Source organism: Moschus berezovskii, chromosome 9 (assembly GCF_049115385.1).
Source record: "Moschus berezovskii isolate FMDL1 chromosome 9, NW_MosBer_1.0, whole genome shotgun sequence".
NCBI classification, from domain to species: domain Eukaryota; kingdom Metazoa; phylum Chordata; class Mammalia; order Artiodactyla; family Moschidae; genus Moschus; species Moschus berezovskii.
In genome coordinates this window covers 103,673,400-103,694,266 of record NC_142468.1, presented here as the reverse complement: position 1 = coordinate 103,694,266, position 20,867 = coordinate 103,673,400, and the positions used below count along the sequence as shown (strand labels likewise).

The 20,867-nt window shown below is 39.8% G+C and overlaps 2 pseudogenes; both read left to right on the top strand.

The window, feature by feature from the left end:
- The first annotated feature begins 2,046 nt into the window (after positions 1–2,046).
- LOC129563369 (olfactory receptor 4K15-like) lies at positions 2,047–3,016 on the top strand (annotated as a pseudogene).
- An 11,800-nt stretch (positions 3,017–14,816) lies between these two features.
- LOC148776830 (olfactory receptor 4K15-like) lies at positions 14,817–15,813 on the top strand (annotated as a pseudogene).
- Positions 15,814–20,867: the final 5,054 nt, after the last annotated feature.

Genomic DNA, 20,867 nt, shown 5'->3' with positions numbered 1-20,867 from the left:
GTCCAACACATAGACAAAAATGGCACCCAGTAGGATACAGTGTTACTCTCCCTGAGGATTTCTGGCATTTTTCTTCTCCTTCTTCCACATTCATTAATTTCTCATTCAATTTCACGAATAGAGAGTTGTCATTTCATAGGAGACTGACCAAATTAAAAGGTATGATCAAGAATGCTTACTTAGACCTATGCTTACTCCTTTTGGATACAAATTCCCTTCCCCACAAGAGAATGCAATAGAGGATGCCCGTTCCACTCCAGGTGACAGTTAGTGACCTAAATATCTTTTGGAATGTTTAGGTTATTTCATCACAGCATTCATTGTTCATTCTCTTGATTATTTTTTACATTCACATTTTTGGGAGAATCTTTGCAAAGCGTCAGATAGCAATAACTCATCTAGAAAATATTATCAGAGAGTAAAATTTTCCAGGCTAATACATTTTAAACCTAAACTTATCTCTTTAAGCAAAATACATTAACCAAATATATATGACCTCCTATCTTTGTAACTAGAAAGGGCCCTTACTATCAAATTCATTTATGGTGCATTAAATAATATTAAATGCGATTTTACATCAACTGTCTAAACTCAGCTCCTGTCATCCTCCAATCTGGATAATTCCATTTGTCACAAACTCTTAAACCATACTTTTTAGATTCTATTAGAGACTCTATTATCAAGGATTGTGGTAAGGGTTTTAAAGCCCTGGGATGAGGTTCTGGATGTGTTGCTGACTAGTAATATAATATTGAGCACATTAGTTAACTTTTCTAATACTCAGTTTCCACATATGAAAAATATGGACAATAATCTCCTCTTCACCAGATTATTATAAGTACTTTAATGCACACAAAATGTATGTGAAAACACTTCCAAACTAAACAGTTTGCCCACTGACATTATGCTTTTTACACTATTTTTTATAGATACTGACCCTTATCACTTCTAATTATAACATAGAAAATGAAAAGTGAGAAACTTTTTCTTAAAAAAAAAAAAGCATATTTTTTTTAAAGGAATTCTCAAAGTCTTATCTATCTTCTTAAAAGCTCTCTCTGCATTCTTCCAAAGAAGCTGCAGAGAGAACATAGGCAGAAAGGATTATTTTATAATCTATTGACAAATTATTTATTTGCTCAATTGTGTATTATCTTGTAATTCGTGTTTTCACTTATTGCTTATCTCAACTTTTGTCTAATTAGAAATCATTGTGTAGCTGGATATTTTTTAAAGGAGATATCTTATTTCACTAGGTCTGAGAAATTCTAGACAAAACCTAGAAATTCCATATACTGAATAAAAGTCATCTTTTGGAAGGTTTCTGAATTGATAAGTGAAATGCTACACTTGGCCTTCAAATGATCTATGTTAATAAATCAGATCTTTGCATTTCATGGCTGTCACCTTATCTGTTGATATTCTGTACTATATTCTGGTCATCTCAGTTTACTTCTTTTCATATGATATAATGTTAGCTTCAAAGGACCGTATTTCAAACCAAAACAGCTGTAATAACTTCAGAGACAACATATATTAAATGGTTTTAATGATGTGGTAGTGGAAATTAAGTAATAGAGAAAGGACAGAGGCAAGAGGAGAGAGACCCTCACAGTAAAAATCACAGTTCTTTTCCTTGTAAGTGTGGCCTCTGAGACTTCTCTAAGAATTGAAGCTGCTTGTGGATAATTCCAAATGGATAATGAAAATTAGCCAGGCAAGAAGGCAATACAAAATTCTGGATACCCTAGCTCCTCCTATTAATTGTTGTATTTGCAATGTAGATTTATTTTTTTGCTTAGCATCATATTTGACGCACAAATGTATAAAATAAAGTGTTGATTTACTGCATCTGCACCTCTTAGCTATCCTTCATCAGTAAGGATAATTGAGAGAAGAGTCTCTTTGTTAAAATTATAGATAAAACATTTTCTATTAGGAGCAACTCCAGAGCATTTTAAATGAATGTTGAGAAGACCCCTTTAGGATCAGGGTCTACTTTTCTTGCTCTTGATAAAAATCAATGTTTCTCTTTGTAGGTACTTCATGAACCAAGAAAATAATTCTAGGGTGGCTGAGTTTGTGTTGCTAGGGCTCTCCAGTTCCTGGGAGCTCCAGTATTTCTTCTTCATGTTGTTTAATTTCTTGTATATCCTCGTTGTGCTGGGCAACCTCCTCATTGTACTCACAGTGATCTCTGAACCTGCCCTGCATACACCTATGTACATAATGCTCAGTAATCTTTCCATTTTTGATGTCTTTCTGGCCACTTATGCAACCCCCAAGATGATTCATGGTTTCCTTCATGAACCCAAGACCATCTCCTTCGAGGGCTGCATGGCCCAGATATTCTTACTCCATGTCTTTGCTGGTGGTGAGACGGTGCTCCTTGTAGCTATGGCATATGACAGATATGGAGCCATATGCAAACCTCTCCATTATGCAACCATCATGAACTTGTGCAAATGTACAGGTCTGGTAGTAGGCTCTTGGGTAATTGGGGTCATGCACTCCTTGAGCCAACTAGCTTTCACTGTAAACCTGCCCTTCTGTGGTCCAAATGTTGTGAACAGTTATTACTGTGGCCTTACTTTGGTCATCAAACTTGCCTGCTCGGATACGTATGTCCCTGAAGTGTTGATGCTTTGGACAGTGGTCTCATGGGGGTGCTTCATTCCTGCTCTTGCTGGTCTCCTACGCGGTCATCCTGGTCACTGTGCAACGCCATTCCTCAGTGGACATGACCAAGGCCCGCAGCGCTCTGACTGCCCACACCACTGCGGTTACCCTCTTTTTTGGGCCCTGTATCTTCATCTATGCCTGGCCTTTCAGCAGCTTCCCAGTGGATAAAGTCCTTTCTGTGTTCTCTACCGTTTTCACACCTATACTGAACCCCATTATCTACACATTAAGAAACAAAGAGGTGAAATTGGCAATGCGTAAACTGAAGACCCGCTCTGTATGTTCCAGGCTGCCTTCTCAACTCTCTCTCCTAAGACTAGATGTGTTGAGGTGAGTAGACAGAAATATACTCAAGGAAACACGGATTGTCTCTTTTCCTGGTGACCACCATCGTTTTTTAAAAATACTTGATTTGCTTAAAGTGATAAAGGTAATACATGTTCTTTGTTAAATATCTATAGTAACGAAGCTTATGTATAATTTGCATTCTCTAGCTACAATTATTTGTGATATAGTTTTATAGTTTATAGTTAATTTGCTTATATTTGCTACCTAATGTCAGTGACAAGATATTTCACAAACTATTGTATAATTTAAATTGTATGAGTATGTCACCAGCACAAACACAGACACATAGATCAATGGAACAGAATAGAGACCTAGAAACAAACACATGCAATTATTGTCAATTTGTTATTGTTTAGTCGCTGAGTCATGTCTGACTCTTTGTTGCCTAATGGGCTGCTGCATGCCAGACTTCCCTGTCCTTCACTTTCTCCTGGACTTTGCTCAAATTCACGTCCATTGAGTCAGTGATGTTATCTAATTATCTCATCCTCTGCTGCCCTCTTCTCCTTTTGCCCTCAATCTTTCCCAGCATCAGAGTCTTTTTCAGTGAGTTGGCTCTTCTCATCAGCTGGCCAAAGTATTGGAGTTTCAGTTTCAGCATCAGTCCTTCCAGTGAATATTCAGGGTTGATTTCCTTTAGGATTGACTGGTTCAACCTCCTTGCAGTCCAAGGGACTCTCAAGATTCTCCTCCAGCACCACAATTCGAAAGTCGTCACGGTTCTGCACTCAGCAGTTCTTCTGTGCTCACAACTGCACGTGAGCACTGGTAAAAACATATCTTTTCCTATTCAGACCTTTGTTGGCAAAGTGACTTCTTTGCTTTTTAATATGCTGTCTAGGTTTGTCAGAGCTTTCCTTCCAAGGAGCAAGGATCTTTTAATTTCATAGCTGCATTCACTGTCTGCAGTGATTATGGTCAATTAACCTACAACAAAGGAAGCAAGAATATACCACCGAGAAAAGACAGTCTCATCTATTCAAGGCACAACCATTTGCTTTTCTGTATTTTGTTAGCAGATGAAGAATTATTCAAATAAATAGTGTTTTAATTTCAGGAACATTTCTGTTTCCTTCTCATTTTATAGTAATTAATCTGTCCTCCTGCAATTAAAATTTCCCTCTTCAAGTATTAATTAGTAATTCTAATAATAATATATTCTCCTTTTAAGTAATCTTTTCCCAGTTATTTTTAAGGGATATTTGATCAATACATACATTTTATGTATCAGAATATGTGGTAGAAAACACCATTATAATAGCTAGTAGAATATTCACCATGCGAGAGGTATTGCTCTAAACACATTTCATCTTGTTTAAAAAAAATAAAGGCAGTCTCTTCAATGAGTGGTGCTGGAAAAACTGGACAGCTACGTGTAAAAGAATAAAATTAGAACATTCTAACACCACATGCAAAAATAAACTCAAAATATATTAAAGACCTAAATATAAGACTAGATCCATAAAACTCCTAGAAGAAAACATAGGCAAAACACGCTTTGACATAAATCATAGCAATATTTTTTGGACCTATCTCCTAAAGCAAAGGAAAAAATAAACAAATGGGACCTAATTAAACTTAAAAGCTTTTTCACACCAAAGGAACTGATCAACAAAACAAAAACATAACCTACTGAATGGGATAAAATATTTGCAAATATGACTGATAAGGGGTTAACAGCCAAAATATGTAAGAAGTGTCATACAAGTCAGCATCCAATAAAGCAATGAATTGATTTAAAAATGGACAGAAGAACTGAGTAGACATTTTTCCAAAGAGGAAATGCTGATGGCCAATAGGTTGATAAATAACAAGTGGTGAGGAGCTGGAGAAAAGGGAACCCTTGTACACTGTTGATGTGAATGTACGTTGGTATAGTCACTGTGGGAAACAGTATGGAGGTTTCTCAAGAAACTAAAGAATAGAGCTACCATATGACCAAACAATTTCACTTCTGAATATATATTCAAAGAAAACCTCTTTCCCCAAACACTAATTCAGAATGATACATGAACCCCAGTGTTTGTAGCCTCATTATTTACTATTGCCAAGATATGGAAGCAACCTAAGTGTCCATCAACAGATGAACAGATAAAGAAGAAGCAGTATACTTATATATACAATGGAATACTGCTCAACCATTTGCACCAACATAGATGAAGTTTGAGGGTGCTATGCTAAGTGAAATAAGTCAGACAGAGAAACACAAGCACTGTATGACATCACTTACATGCAGACCCATAAAAGATTTATACACACAGACGTGAACTTTAGACACTTGGCAATGAGACAAGGACAGCAAAGGGTGAGACTGAGGCATCACTGACTCAGTGGACGTGAGCTGAGCAAACTCCGGGTGAGAGCGAAGGACAGGGAAGCTCGGCGCTGCAGTCCACGGGGTCACAGAGAGTTGGACATGACTAGGGGACTGCACAGCAATAACAATAAAATTAGAACAAAACCTCCATCATACCTGTTATGAATCAGGTAATTACTGAGCCCGAATGTGGTGTCTGAACATTGGTTTAAAGGGCAGCAAACTGAAAAGACAGTTATTTTGGAGATTATTAAACATTACGATCCAGAAGCATACTATGACGTCACTCCAGTGACAACTTCTTACCTGGTAAGTTTCCATGCTTCCAGTCTTAGCCTTCAGTATATTCTAATATAGCAGCCAAAGTAATCATGATAAAATTTGTCACTTCTTTGCCTAAAACACTCCAAAGTGTTCATCCATTTCCTGCACATTGAAACTAAAGTTGTCATGACCAACTCTAAGTCCCAATACCCCTATCCCTTGTTACCTTTCTGATCTTAACTCCACCACTTCTCACACTTGTTAACCCCGCTTCAATCAGCCTTGTCTTGTTACTGTTTTTGGAAATTCCAAGCACCTATACCAGGCTCTTTGCATTTGATATCCCCTCTTTGTGGAAGAAATTTTCTTCCTTTTGAAATCTGTATGCTTATCTCTTCATTTCCTTCAGGTTTCCTCTTAAAGTAATCTTTTCAGTGAAGTCTTCGGTGACAACTCTATCTACAAGTACAATGTTTTCAACAATACTTATCATGTTTCACTGTTTTATATTTTGCTCCATAGCACTTACTACCATATGATGCATTATATCATGTACTTATTTCTTTACAATAAATTTGTTTGTTTCTCCCAACTACCCAGTAAAAGCTTAATTGAGTACAGCAGCTTTGTTTCATTCACTGCTACATCCTCTAAGCTTGGAAAATTGCGTGGTATTTGTTTCAGTTCAGTTCAGTCACTCAGTCATGTCCAACTCTTTGCAACCCCATGAATCACAGCACACCAGGCCTCCCTGTCCATCACCAACTCCTGGAGTTCACTCAAACTCATGTCCATCGAGTCGGTGATGCCATCCAGCCATCTCATTCTGTCGTCACCTTCTCCTCCTGCCCCCAATCCCTCCCAGCATCAGAGTCTTTTCCAGTGAGTCAACTCTTCGCATGAGGTGGCCATTTGGTAGGAATGCAAAAATGTTATTGAATAAATTGGTCTTAATGCTATTTAAAGCAAAAAAGAAAAAAACAAAAACAAACTACTCTGCATAAACATAGTGGGAGTAAAAACCTACTCATTCCACAACTGATATTTAATCCTCATTTCTTTCTCCAAGCCATAGAAAGGTCCTAAGCAAAAATGCTTCCCCTTCCCTCCCTACCTTCATACAATGCTATATAAACAACCAGAAATGAATACCTAAGTCTACTAAATATTCCTACAGCAGGAAGCAGCACCCTTTTTCTGATACTTCCGCTGACTGAGCAAATCTGTAGAAAAGTTTGAGCTTTCAGTCAGGAAGCACAATTTTTAGATTCAAATCTTTTCCACAGTTTAACGTTCTTGAATCCCATTTCATCATGTACAGAAGGAAACCTAGCTAAATTAATTTTTTTCTCAGCCATGAAAAATAAGCACTGGGACACTTTTTATTTATTATGGAATTGCGGGATCTTACTATGAAAACAGACGAATGTAAAGTTAACATGATTATAGTGGATTGGAGGAGATAAGATTTGGAGTCTTCAGTCCCCTTTAAGAGCACATGGGGACACCTGCACAACACATCCAGGGTTCCATGAATCAGAGTTTGAAATTCCATGGGCTGTAAAGTCTTCCTGGCTCTTCCAGGATTTTTACATTCTGATTTGTCTTCTCATTCTGATTTCCCTCCCTCTCTCACAGTCCTTGCTTGCAATCAACTGATTGAGTCTGAATATCCTATTCCTGAAATGTTTAATCCCTTTGTTCTGCTTTATTCATACCCATCTTGACTTCAGAAGGCATATAAGGAACTCCTGAGGTATAACTTCCAATTGCAATTATTCTCCAGAGATGTCGGCTCCAGCGGCACAGACGCGACAGACGCCGGCTCCGGCGCAACCTGCCACGTGCAGAATTGTGGCCAAGAGGAGCTACCCCACGCCCAAGGTTAGGGCGGTGGCCGAGAGGAGCTGTCTCACGTCCAAGAGGCGGTGGCTGCTTGGGCACAGGATGGCGGAGAGGACCTACTCCACACTCAAGTTCAGGAGGGGCGGCCTTGAGGAGATACCCCTCGTCCAAGGTAAGGTACAGCAGCTGCACTTGGCTGGAGCAGCTGTGAAGAGCTACTCCACGACCAAGGTAAGTGAAACCCAAATAAGAGGGTAGGTATTGGGAGGGGGCATTAGAGGGGAGACACATTGAAATCGTAATCACAAAAAACTAGTTGATCTGATCTTATGGACCACAGTCCTATCTAACTCAATGAAGCTAAGCCATGCCGTGTGGGGCCACCCAAGACAGATGGGTCATGGTGGAGAGGTCTGACAGAATGTGGCCCACTGGAGAAGGGAATGGCAAACCACTTCAGTATACTTGCCTTGAGAACCCCATGAACAGTATCAAAAGGCAAAATGATAGGATAGTGAATAAGGAATTCCCTAGGTCGGTAGGTGCCCAGTATGCTACTGGAGCTCAGTGGAGAAATAACTCCAGAAAGAATGAAGGGATGGAGCCAAAGCAAAACAAATACCCAGTTGTGGATGTGACTGATGCTAGAAGCAAGGTCCGATGCTGTAAAGAGCAATATTGTATAGGAACCTGGAATCTTCGGTCCATGAATCAAGGCAAATTGGAAGTGGTCAAACAGAAGATGACAAGAGTGAACATAGACATTCTAGGAATCAGTGAACTAAAATGGACTGGAATGGGTGAATTTAACTCAGATGACCATTATATCTACTACTGTGGGCAGGAATCCCTTAGAAGAAACGGAGTAGCCATCATGGTCAACAAAAGAGTCCGAAATGCAGTACTTGGATGCAATCTTAAAAATGACAGAATGATTTCTGTTCGTTTCCAAGGCAAACCATTCAATATTACAGTAATACAAGTCTATGCCCCAACCAGTAACTCTGAAAAAGCCGAGGTTGAACAGTTCTATGAAGACCTACAAGACCTTTTAGAACTAACACCCAAAAAAGATGTCCTTTTCATTATAGGGGACTGGAATGCAAAAGTAGGAAGTCACGAAACACCTGGAGTAACAGGCAAATTTGGCCTTGGAGCACGAAATGAAGCAGGGCAAAGGCTAATAGAGTTTTGCCAAGAGAACGCACTGGTCATAGCAAACACCCTCTTCCAACAACACAAGAGAAGACTCTACACATGGACATCACCAGACGGTCAACACTGAAATCAGATTGATTATATTCTTTGCAGCCAAAGATGGAGAAGCTGTATATAGTTAGCAAAAACAAGACGAGGAGCTGACTGTGGCTCAGATGATGAACTCCTTATTGCTAAATTCAGACTGAAATTGAAGAAAGTAGGGAAAACCACTAGACCATTCAGATATGACCTCAATCAAATCCCTTATGATTATACAGTGGAAGTGAGAAATAGATTTAAGGGTCTAGATCTGATAGATAGAGTGCCTGATGAACTATGGATGGAGGTTCATGACATTGTACAGGAGACAGGGACCAAGACCATCCCCATGGAAAAGAAATGCAAAAAAGCAAAATGGCTGTCTGAGGAGGCCTTACAAATAGCTGTGAAAAGAAGAGAAGCAAAAAGTAAAGGAGGAAAGGAAAGATATAAGCATCTGAATGCAGAGTACCAAAGAATAACAAGGAGAGATAAGAAAGCCTTCCTCAGCAATAAATGCAAAGAAATAGAGGAAAACAACAGAATAGGAAAAACAAGAGATCTTTTCAAGAAAATTAGAGATATCAAGGGAACATTTCATGCAAAGATGGGCTCGATAAAGGACAGAAATGGTATGGACCTAACAGAAGCAGAAGATATTAAGAAGAGGTGGCAAGAATACACAGAAGAACTGTACAAAAAATATCTTCACGATGAAGATAATCACGATGGCGTGATCACTCACTTGGAACCAGACATCTTGGAATGTGAAGTCAAGTGGGCCTTAGAGAGCATCACTACAAACAAAGCTAGTGGAGGTGATGGAATTCCAATTGAGCTATTTGAAATCCTGAAAGATGATGCTGTGAAAGTGCTGCACTCAATATGCCAGCAAATTTGGAAAACTCAGCAATGGCCACAGGACTGGAAAAGATCAGTCTTCTTTCCAATCCCAAAGAAAGGCAATGCCAAAGAATGCTCAAACTACCGCACAATTGCACTCATCTTACACGCTAGTAAAGTCATGCTCAAAATTCTCCAAGCTAGGCTTCAGCAATATGTGAATCATGAACTTCCAGATGTTCAAGCAGGTTTTAGAAAAGGCAGAGGCACCAGAGATCAAATTGCCAACATCCGCTGGTTTATGGAGAAAGCAAGAGAGTTCCAGAAAAACATCTATTTCAGCTTCATTGACTATGCCAAGGCCTTTGACTGTGTGGATCACCATAAACTGTGGAAAATTCTGAAAGAGATGGGAATCCCAGACCACCTGACCTGCCTCTTGAGAAACCTGTGTGCAGGTCAGGAAGCAACAGTTAGAACTGGACATGGAACAACAGACTGGTTCCAAATAGGAAAAGGAGTACGTCAAGGTTGTATATTGTCACCCTGCTTATTTAACTTATATGCAGAGTATATCATGAGGAACGCTGGGCTGGAAGAAGCACAAGCTGGAATCAAGTTTGCTGGGAGAAATATCAATAACCTCAGATATGCAGATTACACCACCCTTATGGCAGAAAGTGAAGAGGAACTCAAAGGCCTCTTGATGAAAGTGAAAGAGGAGAGTGAAAAGGTTGGCTTGAAGCTTAACATTAAGAAAACAAAGATTATGGCATCTGGTCCCATCACTTCATGGGAAATAGATGGGGAAACAGTGGAAACAGTGTCAGACTTTATTTTTTGGGGCTCCAAAATCACTGCAGATGCTGATTGCAGCCATGAAATTAAAAGACGCTTACTCCTTGGAAGGAAAGTTATGACCAGCCTAGATAGCATATTAAAAAGCAGAGGCATTACTTTGTCAACCAAGGTCCGTCTAGTCAAGGCTATGGTGTTTCCCGTGGTCATGTATGGATGTGAGAGTTGGACTGTGAAGAAAGCTGATCGCCGAAGAATTAATGCTTTTGAACTGTGGTGCTGGAGATCCAACCAGTCCATTCGAAAGGAGATCAATCCTGAGTGTTCATTGGAAGGACTGATGCTAAAGCTGAAACTGCAATACTTTGGCCACCTCATGCGACGAGTTGACTCACTGGAAAAGACTCTGATGCTGGGAGCGATTGGGGGTAGCAGGAGACGGGGATGACAGAGAATGAGATGGCTGGATGGCATCACCGACTCGATGGACATGAGTTTGAGTGAACTCCGGCAGTTGGTGATGGACAGGGAGGCCTGGCGTGCTGTGGTTCATGGGGTCGCTAAGAGTCGGACACGACTGAGCGACAGAACTGAACTGAGCCTTTCTCTCCTCTTGTCATTTCCGCAACCATCAGATGCATACTCCTAATCATATTCTCCTATACTGAAATTGTGAGTCGCATTTCATTTTCCAACAAATCAATTACAGAACCCTCAGTTGGTTCAGTTTAGTTCAGTTGCTCAGTCGTGTCTGACTCTTCGCGACCCCATGGAGTGCAGCACACCAGGCCTCCCTGTCCATCACCAACTCCCGGAGTTTACTCAAACTCGTATCTATTGAGTCGATGATGCCATCCAACTATCTCATCCTCTGTCGTCCCCTTCTCCTCTCATCTTCAATCTTTCCCAGCATCAGGGTCTTTTCAAATGAGTCACTCTTCATATCAGGTGGCCAAGGATTAGAGTTTCAGCTTCAACATCAGTCCTTCCAATGAATTTTCAGGACTGATTTTCTTTAGGATGGACTGGTTGTATCCTAAGGGATGCAGTCTCTTGCAGTCCAAGGGTCTCTCAAGAGTCTTCTCCAACACCACAGTTCAAAAGCATCCATTCTTCGGTGCTTAGCTTTCTTTATAGTCCAACTCTCACATCCATACATGACTACTCGAAAAACAGCCTTGACTAGACAGACCTTTGTTGGCAGAGTAATGCCCCTGCTTTTTAATATGCTGTCTAGGTTGGTCATAACTTTTCTTCCAAGGAGTAAGCGTGTTTTTTATTTCATGGCTGCAATCATGGTCTGCACTGATTTAGGAGCCCAAAAAATTATAGTCTGCCACTGTTTCCACTGTTTCTCCCATCTATTTGCCATGAAGAGATGGGATTGGATGCCATGATCTTTTTTTTCTGAATGTGTGTTTTAAGCCAACTTTTTCATTCTCCTCATTCACCCACATAAAGAGGCTATTTAGTTCCTCTTTGCTTTCTGCTGTAAGGGTGGTGTCATCAGCATATCTAAGGTTATTGATATTTCTCCTGGCAATCTTGATTCCAGCTTGTGCTTCCTCCAGCCCAGCATTTCTCATGATGTACTCTTCATATAAGTCAAATAAGCAGGGTGACAAAATACAGTCTTGATGTACTCCTTTTCCTATTTGGAACCAATCTGATGTTCCATGTCCAGTTCTAACTGTTGCTTCCTGACCCGCATATAGGTTTCTCAAGAGACAGGTCAGGTAGTCTGATATTCCCATCTCTTGAAGAATTTTCCACAGTTTTATTGTGATCCACACAGTCAAAGGCTTTGGCATTGTCAATAAAGCAAAAATAGATGTTTTTCTGGAACTCTCTTGCCTTTTCGATAATCCTGAGGATATTGGAAATTTGATTTCTGGTTCCTCTGCCTTTTCTAAAACCAGCTTGAACATCTGGAAGTTCACGGTTCATGTATTGCTGAAACCTGGCTTGGAGAATTTTAAGCATTACTCTACAAGCGTGTGAGATGAGTGCAATTGTGTGGTAGTCTGAGCATCCTTTGGCATTGCCTTTCTTTGAAATTGGAATGTGAACTGACCTTTCCCAGTCCTGTAGCCACTGCTGAGTTTTCCAATTTTGCTGGCATAATTCAGCACTTTCACAGCATCATCTTTTAGGGTGTGAAATAGCTCAGTGAAACAAAGCCAAGGCATGTAGGGCCATCCAAGATGGACAGGTCATGGTGGAGAGTTCTGACAAAATGTGGTCCACTGGAGAAGGGAATGGCAAACCACTTCAGTAGTCTTGCCTTGAGAATCCCATGAACAGTATGAAAAGGCAAAAAGATAGGACACTGAAAGATGAACTCCCCAGGTCGGTAGGTGCCCAATATGCTACTGGAGATCAGTGGAGAAAGAACTTCAGAAAGAATGAAGGGATGGAGCCAAAGCAAAAACAACACCCAGTTGTGGACATGACTCATAATAGAAGCAAGGTCCAATGCTATAAAGAGCAATATTGCATAGGAACCTGGAATGTTAGGTCCATGAATCAAGGCAAATTGGAATAGTGAACATCGACATTTTAGGAATCAGAGAAGTAAAATAGACTGGAATGGGTGAATTTTACTCAGATGACCATTGTACTTACTACTGTGGGCAGGAATCCCTTAGAAGAAATGGAGTAACCATCATGTTCAATAAAAGAGTCTGAAATTCAGTACTTGGATGCAGTCTCAACAATGACAGAATGATCTCTGTTCATTTCCAAGGCAAACCATTCAATATCACGGTAATCCAAGTCTATGCTCCGACCAGTAACAATGAAGAAACTGAAGTTGAATGGTTCTATGAAGACCTACAAGACCTTTTGGAACTAACACCAAAAAATAATGTCCTTTTCAGTACAGGGGATTGGAATGCAAAAGTAGGTCCTCCCTTAGGTAATAAAAAAAAAAAATGTATCTTAGACTATCTTCTGATCAAAGGAAGCTCTGGTATTTTTATCTTTCTCTGGAAAGTCCTTATAGTGAGGCTTTCTTATTTTAAGGCGTTAAAGTGAGGGATAAGATATTTCCTATTACAAGGAACATGCAAAAGAGATTAGCTTATTTATAAGGTTCCTTAGTCTGGTATTAGACTAACTAGATGGAATAGAAATTTCATGGAGTTATTTCAGAGGTATGCTGAAAATTTTCATTCCTTACCTTCCCTCACCCTTTTAGTGATATTTAAAAGGTATTTGTAAAAAAGATATGCATTAATATATGCAGATGACACTACCCTTATGTCAGGAAGTGAAGAGGCGCTCAAAAGCCTCTTGATGAAAGTGAAAGAGGAGAGTGAAAAGGTTGGCTTGAAGCTTAACATTCAGAAAACAAAAATCATGGCATCTGGTCCCATCACTTTATGGGAAATAGATGGAAAAACAGTGGAAACAGTGTCAGACTTTATTTTTTTGGGCTCCAAAATCACTGCAGATGCTGACTGCAGCCATGAAATTAAAAGACGCTTACTCCTTGGAAGGAAAGTTATGACCAACCTAGATAGTATATTAAAAAGCAGACATTACTTTGCCAACCAAGGTCCGTCTAGTCAAGGCTATGGTTTTTCCCGTGGTCATGTAGGAGTCGGACACGACTGAGCGACTGAACTGAACTGAGATATTCCCTACAATCCCAAAATAGGGCATATCAGTGAAACATTTGCAAGCAAAAATGCATAAAATGAAGCAGTAATTACCTTAGGACATAACTTGCTAATGGATGCACAATTGACCTGAGATAAAACACAGACACTCACAGATACAGTTCACAGGTATGCTGGCCAGATGCTAAGAACCTAAGTTTCATCCTGGGAAGAAGCTTGGCAGTGTCACTTCTTGCTATTCATGGATCTTGATGCCTCTATCACAACTCACTGTAAAATAAATGCCAAACACTATTTTTGCTTTTCTCCTTTTTTTATAAAAGCAAAAGTCTTCTTTGAATTTAAGTTAGCAAAACAGGCACTAATATAAGTCTTTTTCTGTAAAGCAAACTTTCAATAGACAAGGGACACTTGTAATTCTTTTAATCTTTACAAAAATCCTATGAGTCATAAATTATTATTTTCTCCAGTTTACAGTTGCAAAAAGTGAAGCCCAGAGAGTTTAATTAATATACCCAAGGTCATATTGCTAGAAATTACAAGACATAGTATTTGAAAGCTGTCAGTATGAGTCTAGAGTTTCTTTCCTGTTTCAGGAATTGTGATGATTGGTAAACTTCTATTTTTAGAATAAAACTATCATGCTCCAGTGCAGAGATGAAAGCCGAGTTATCCAGTTATTAAACAAATAAATGATTGTATGCAACATGTATTTAATGTGCTAATAAGGAATGTAAGTATGTTGAGAGGGATTTGACACCAAGCTTGGCCTTGCTCATTTTCTCTCCCAATCCTATGATATATTTCTATTTTACTTTACAGGAACATTTCCGACCCACTTTCAGCAATTTGAAACCATGGACCAAGAAAATAATTCAGGCGTGACGGAGTTTGTGTTGCACAGTCTTTCAGGTTCTCGAGAGCTACAACTTTTCTATTTTGCACTTTTTACACTTTTCTATTTATCTGTTGTGCTGGGGAACCTGCTCATAGTGCTCACAATCTTCTCTGAACCCTCCCTACACACAGCCATGCACTTTCTACTCAGTAACCTCTCCTTCACTGACGTGTGTCTGTCCACTTTTGCTTCCCCCAAAATGATTGCTGACTTCCTCGTGGAGCACAAGACCATCTCCTTTGAAGGCTGCATGGCCCAGACATTCTTCCTGCATGTCTTTGCCGGTGGTGAGATGATGCTCCCTGTGGCCATGGCATACGATAGATACGTGGCCATATGTTGCCCCTGCATTATGTCACCATCATGAATGTGCGCAAGCGCATCAGCCTCGTGGTGGGCTCCTGGCTCACTGGGGTTCTGCACTCAGTCGGTCAGTTGGTCTTCACAGTAAACCTCCCATTCTGTGGCCCCAACTGAGTGGACAGTGTTCTCTGTGACCTGCCCCTGGTTATCACACTTGCCTGCACAGACACCTTCACTCTGGAGGTCCTGATGCTGCCAGACAGCGCTCTAATGGCCGTGTGCTCCTTTGGGCTCTTGCTGGTCTCCTGCACGGTCATCCTGGGCACTGTGCGGCGGCGTTCCTCAGCGGGCATGGCCAAGGCAAGGGCCACCCTGACTGCCCACATCGCCGTAGTAACCCTCCTCTTCGGGCCCTGCATCTTCATTTACGCCTGGCCTTTAGCAGTCCCCCAGTGGATAAGCTCCTCTCAATATTTTATACAGTTCTCACTCCTCTTTTAAACCCCTTGATCTACACCTTGAGAAATGAGGAGGTGATATCAGCAGTGCAGAAACTGGGGCACCGACAGGAGCGTTCCCAGCGGTCTTCCAGTTCTCCTTTGCGGCGAACACAGCCCGTGATGATAGCCAGGTCGGTGTGCCCTCTTCTGTGAATTACTGCTGTGTCTCAGATACCATCGGACACATTTTCTTCCTTTTCATATCTTTTGCTTATAGAACAGCAAACTAGCTATCTTAGAAGAATAGGACACCCTGTCTTTTGCTTGTGAAATAATTTTTTTAAATTTCATGGCAAAATTATTTATAATGTTGGGAAGGGGTGGGGTGTATTTTTCCTATTACCCCTTGTGAGGTCTTGTGGATAAACTAGTAAAAAAACTGACACAAAGATTAACAGGGGAAAAAGAAACACATTTTAATTCATCCACGTGAAGCTCTCACAGAGATGAAACCTAATAAGAGGCCAAAGTAGGCAGCTTTTATACATTTTAGCCAAAAAACAAACACAAAACAACAAATTTGTGAGGAATTGCAGGACAAAGAAACTTAGGATTTGGGTGCCCAGTTAGTGAAGAATCTAAGCAGAGTTTGCACTTGGGATAGTAAAGTAAAGAAGTAACAAGGTTTGCTTCTGTAGGCTTCTTGGTCCAATTCCCTGTCTTTGGTGATACGTGTGTCTTTCTACCTCCAGATACAGAGGGTGCAACCCCTCATATAAGAGAGTTCCTACTTTCAGCAGACAGAAATGTGGGTCAGAGTGTCCTTCTTGCATTGGTCATTTCTTAAGTAACTTTAAGAATCAAGATAGTAACTTTAATAATCAGTATGCCACTGAGGCACATTTTGAGGCAACCTACTATGGACACCAACCATAATATTAAAAGTCTTCTTTTTCTAAGGGGACCCTTGTAGATTATTGATGGAAATGTAAATTGGTACAGTAAAAAACATTATTAAAAAAACTAAAAATAGAACTGCCATATGATTTAGCAATTCCACTGTACACGCACACACACACACACACACGTGGAAAAAATGAAATCACTAATTCAAAAAGATATACACACCTTGATATTCATAGTAGCCCTGTTTACAATAGCCATTATTAGAAGTAACCCGTGTCCATCAATAGATAAATGAATAAAAAAGATATATATATATATATATATATATAAAGCAATGGAATATTACTCAGCCATATAAAAGAATGAAATTCTGTCTTTTGCATCAAGGTGGATGGACCTAGAGAATATTACATTTAGTAAAATAAGTTAGACACAGAAAAACAAATACACTATGATATCATTTATGTGCATTATTTAAAAAGTAAGCAAATGAAGGCATACAGTAAAACAGAAACACACTCACAGATATAGAAAGCAAACTAGTGATTATGAGTGGGGAGAAGAAATGGGAGAGGGGCCTGTTAGCGGTCTGGAATTAAGAGATACAAATGACTGTGTGAAAGTGAAAGTGAAGTCGTTCAGTTGTGTCCGACTCTTTGCGACCCCATGGACTGTAGCCTACCAGGCTTCTTCATCCATGGAATTTTCCAGACAAGAGTACTGGAGTGGGTTGCCATTTCCTTCTCCAGGGTATCTTTCCAACCGAGGGATCCAACCCAGATCTCCAGCATTGCAGGGTGTCTGAGCCACCAGGGAAGCCAAAAATACACAAATGGCTGTGTATAAAATAGATATGCAACAGGGATACACTGTATAGTACAGAGTATTATAGCCATTATCCTGTAATAACTTCTGCTGCTGCTGCTGTTAAGTCACTTCAGTCGTGTCCGACTCTGTGCGACCCCATAGACGGCAGCCCACCAGGCTCCCCCGTCCCTGGGATTCTCCAGGCAAGAACACTGGAGTGGGTTGCCATTTCCTTCTCCAATGTGTGAAAGTGAAAAGTGAAAGTGAAGTCACTCAGTCGTGTCCGACTCCTAGCGACCCCATGGACTGCAGCCTACCAGGCTCCTCATCCATGGGATTTCCCAGACAAGAGTACTGGAGTGGCTTGCCATTGAATATAAACTGTAAAAATACTGAATCAGTATGCTGTACTCCTGAAGCTAATATAATATTGTAAATCAACTATATGTCAATAAAAGTCTTCTTTTCCTAAAAGAAAGTGATCAAATTCAAGCTTCTTCCAATCTACTTGGTAAATATGGAGATGTACAAAATACCAATATGTATAATATGTAAATCATATTTTCAAGTTTTAGGATAGTAATTAATTTACAGTTATTTTCTAGTCATCATTTTATCTGGTATCCTTATTGTCATAAATTTTACAGATGAGGAAAACTTGGCACAGTTCTCACCATTTTAGTTGACAGAATAAGTCCTTCTGATTGTAGACTTCATTCCCTGTCTCTTCTTTCTTCATATATGTATACAAACATAAACAACTGTATTCCTTGCTATTCAAGCTATATTTATCTGAACAAAAGCCTCTTGATGAAAGTGAAAGAGGAGAGTGAAAAGGTTGGTTTGAAGCTCAACATTCAGAAAACAAAGATCATGGCATCTGGTCCCATCACTTCATGGGAAATAGATGGAAAAACACTGGAAACAGTGTCAGACTTTGTTTTTTTGGGCTCCAAAATCACTGCAGATGCTGATTGCAGCCATGAAATTAAAAGACGCTTGCTCCTTGGAAGGAAAGTTATGACCAACCTTGATAGTATATTAAAAAGCAGAGACATTACTTTGCCAACCAAGGTCCGTCTAGTCAAGGCAATGGTTTTTCCCGTGGTCATGTATGGATGTGAGAGTTGGACTGTGAAGAAGGCTGATCGCCGAAGAATCGATGCTTTTGAACTGTGGTGTTGGAGAAGACTCTTGAGAATCCCTTATACTGCAAGGAGATCCAACCAGTCCATTCTAAAGGCGATCAATCCTGGATGTTCATTGTAGGGACTGATGCTAAAGCTGAAACTGCAATACTTTGGCCACCTCATGCGACGAGTTGACTCACTGGAAAAGACTCTGATGCTGGGAAAGGTTGGGGGCGGGAGAAGAAGGGGACGACGGAGAATGAGATGGCTGGATGGCATCACCGACTCTGTGGACATGAGTTTGAGTGTACTCCGGGAGTTGGTGATGGACAGGGAGGCCTGGCGTGCTGTGATTCATGGGGTCGCGGAGAGTCGGACACGACTGAGCGACTGAACTGAACTGAACTGAACTGAAGGAACTAATTACACTGAGATAAATTTTTTGGCAGATGATTTCTTGCAATCTAAAGTCTCATTGCAAACGAACCAAACTTAGAGGTCAAAGAGCACATAGGTTATGTTGCAGAACTCATCTGAACTCAGAAACCAAATAGATTTGCGTATTTACTTTAACGATGTTACAAATACTAAAACGTGACTCCACAAGTAATGTTTACATATTTCAGTGTATTAAATCGAAGTTCAGAATTGACACTTAAAGTTGGGGATTCAAAGAGTACATACAAAAATAGACATCTCTCCATATATAAAGAGAGGACTTTTTTCTGATAGTGTTAAATGTGTGACTTTGCTTGATGTATTCTCCTCCCTATCTCCATGTCATGCCCTCTTAATTTACGTTGACCAATAAAACATAATTGAGAATACATATTTTAAGGCTCTCTAAAAGTATAAAATCATTATTTTGAATTCCAAAAGAAGGTTACATTTTCGAACTTAAATTTAATATTCAATTTTTACTCATAATGTAACCTTCTTTCACCAGTTAGAAAACTGAGAGTGAGTGTCATACAAATTAATTTAGTTGAACACACTCATAATTGGCAAGAAGAAGAAATGATTCAAGTAAATTTAACTTCTTTTTTTTTTTTTTCTTGAAGTTAATACACCTTTGCTTGACCTCATCAGGTAAAATAAGGTAGAGTGAGGCAATCAGCTGTTCAATTCAGTCACAGGTATGAGTGTTGAAACAACCCCATGTGTAATCAGAAGTCACAAGCAGGGCAACTGCTGGTTCTGAAAGGAGACCTGATTGGGTCCATGCCAGAAACTAGGCAGCCTAGTTTCTGGGGTGGGATATGGTCATCAATTCCATGCTGTCTGTTCTTAGGATTTCTGCTATCAGTGCCTGATTCACGAGAATCTCACCTGGTGGGACCAACCAACAAATTACCTCCAGTCTCTGGCCCAAGGTAATTTGCAAGAGCACCTTTTCATCCCTCATGTAGGCCTGTGGAACTCATGCTGATAAAGACTCATGATTCATGGTAGCTACTGACAAGAATTTTATGAAAAATAAATTCACCCAGTTTTGTGACTTGAGTTTTAGTATTACATGACTTGAAAGTTATAATACTGAATTTAACTTCTGACTTCTGGTCTTTAAAAGAAAGTCCATGACCAAAGGCAAATTATGCTCTTGATATACCATATATATATAGAAGAAATAATTGTATGGAATAGGATTTAATGCCAATTATATTTTAAGCAGTTTTAGACTCATTTTTCCTCCATAAATTTACCATTCTGTAAGGTTCTGTTGATTCTTCTGTGAAACACAGACTTAAAAGATAATAACCTAATTAGGCGTGTGTAATACAACAATGGGAATGATAAAGCAAAACATATATTCAATGATCACATAAAGTTTATAAATTGTACTTTTATATATCATCTCATTCCATCCTTACAAAATATCCATGAATTAGAAAACCAAGCTTACACCTCTATTGGCAACACTGTTGAAACTTAAATAATAAAAATACTTATGAGTTTTTGGTATTATTTAACAGAAATGAAGGACATCATAGTATCTGAAATAGTGGAAGTTTTGGGAGGGGGATGTTGATGGAAAGTGACGGTAGGTCATGAAAATGATGGGCAGTGCTTGGATATCAGGGGTAAATTTTGTTTGTGCAGGACTGTTTGGGTCTGGGAACTTCAGTGAAAGTACGGACTAGCAGAGAAAACTAAGTAGCACAAGGAAAAGACCAAAATATCTGTTTTCACTCTGAACTTATGGATATAAAAAGGCTTCCTCTTGGAAATTACAATAGTAGGATTACCTACATATAAGTTTAGAGTTTGAATTTATATGCTGTGTATATTTTGAACACAATTACCTGATAAAATCACATATGATATTGAGAACTCAGGGGCTTCCATGGTGGGCAATGGTGAAGAATCTGCCTGCCAATGCAGGACATGAAGGAGACATGAGTTCGATCTCTGGGTCAGGAGGAT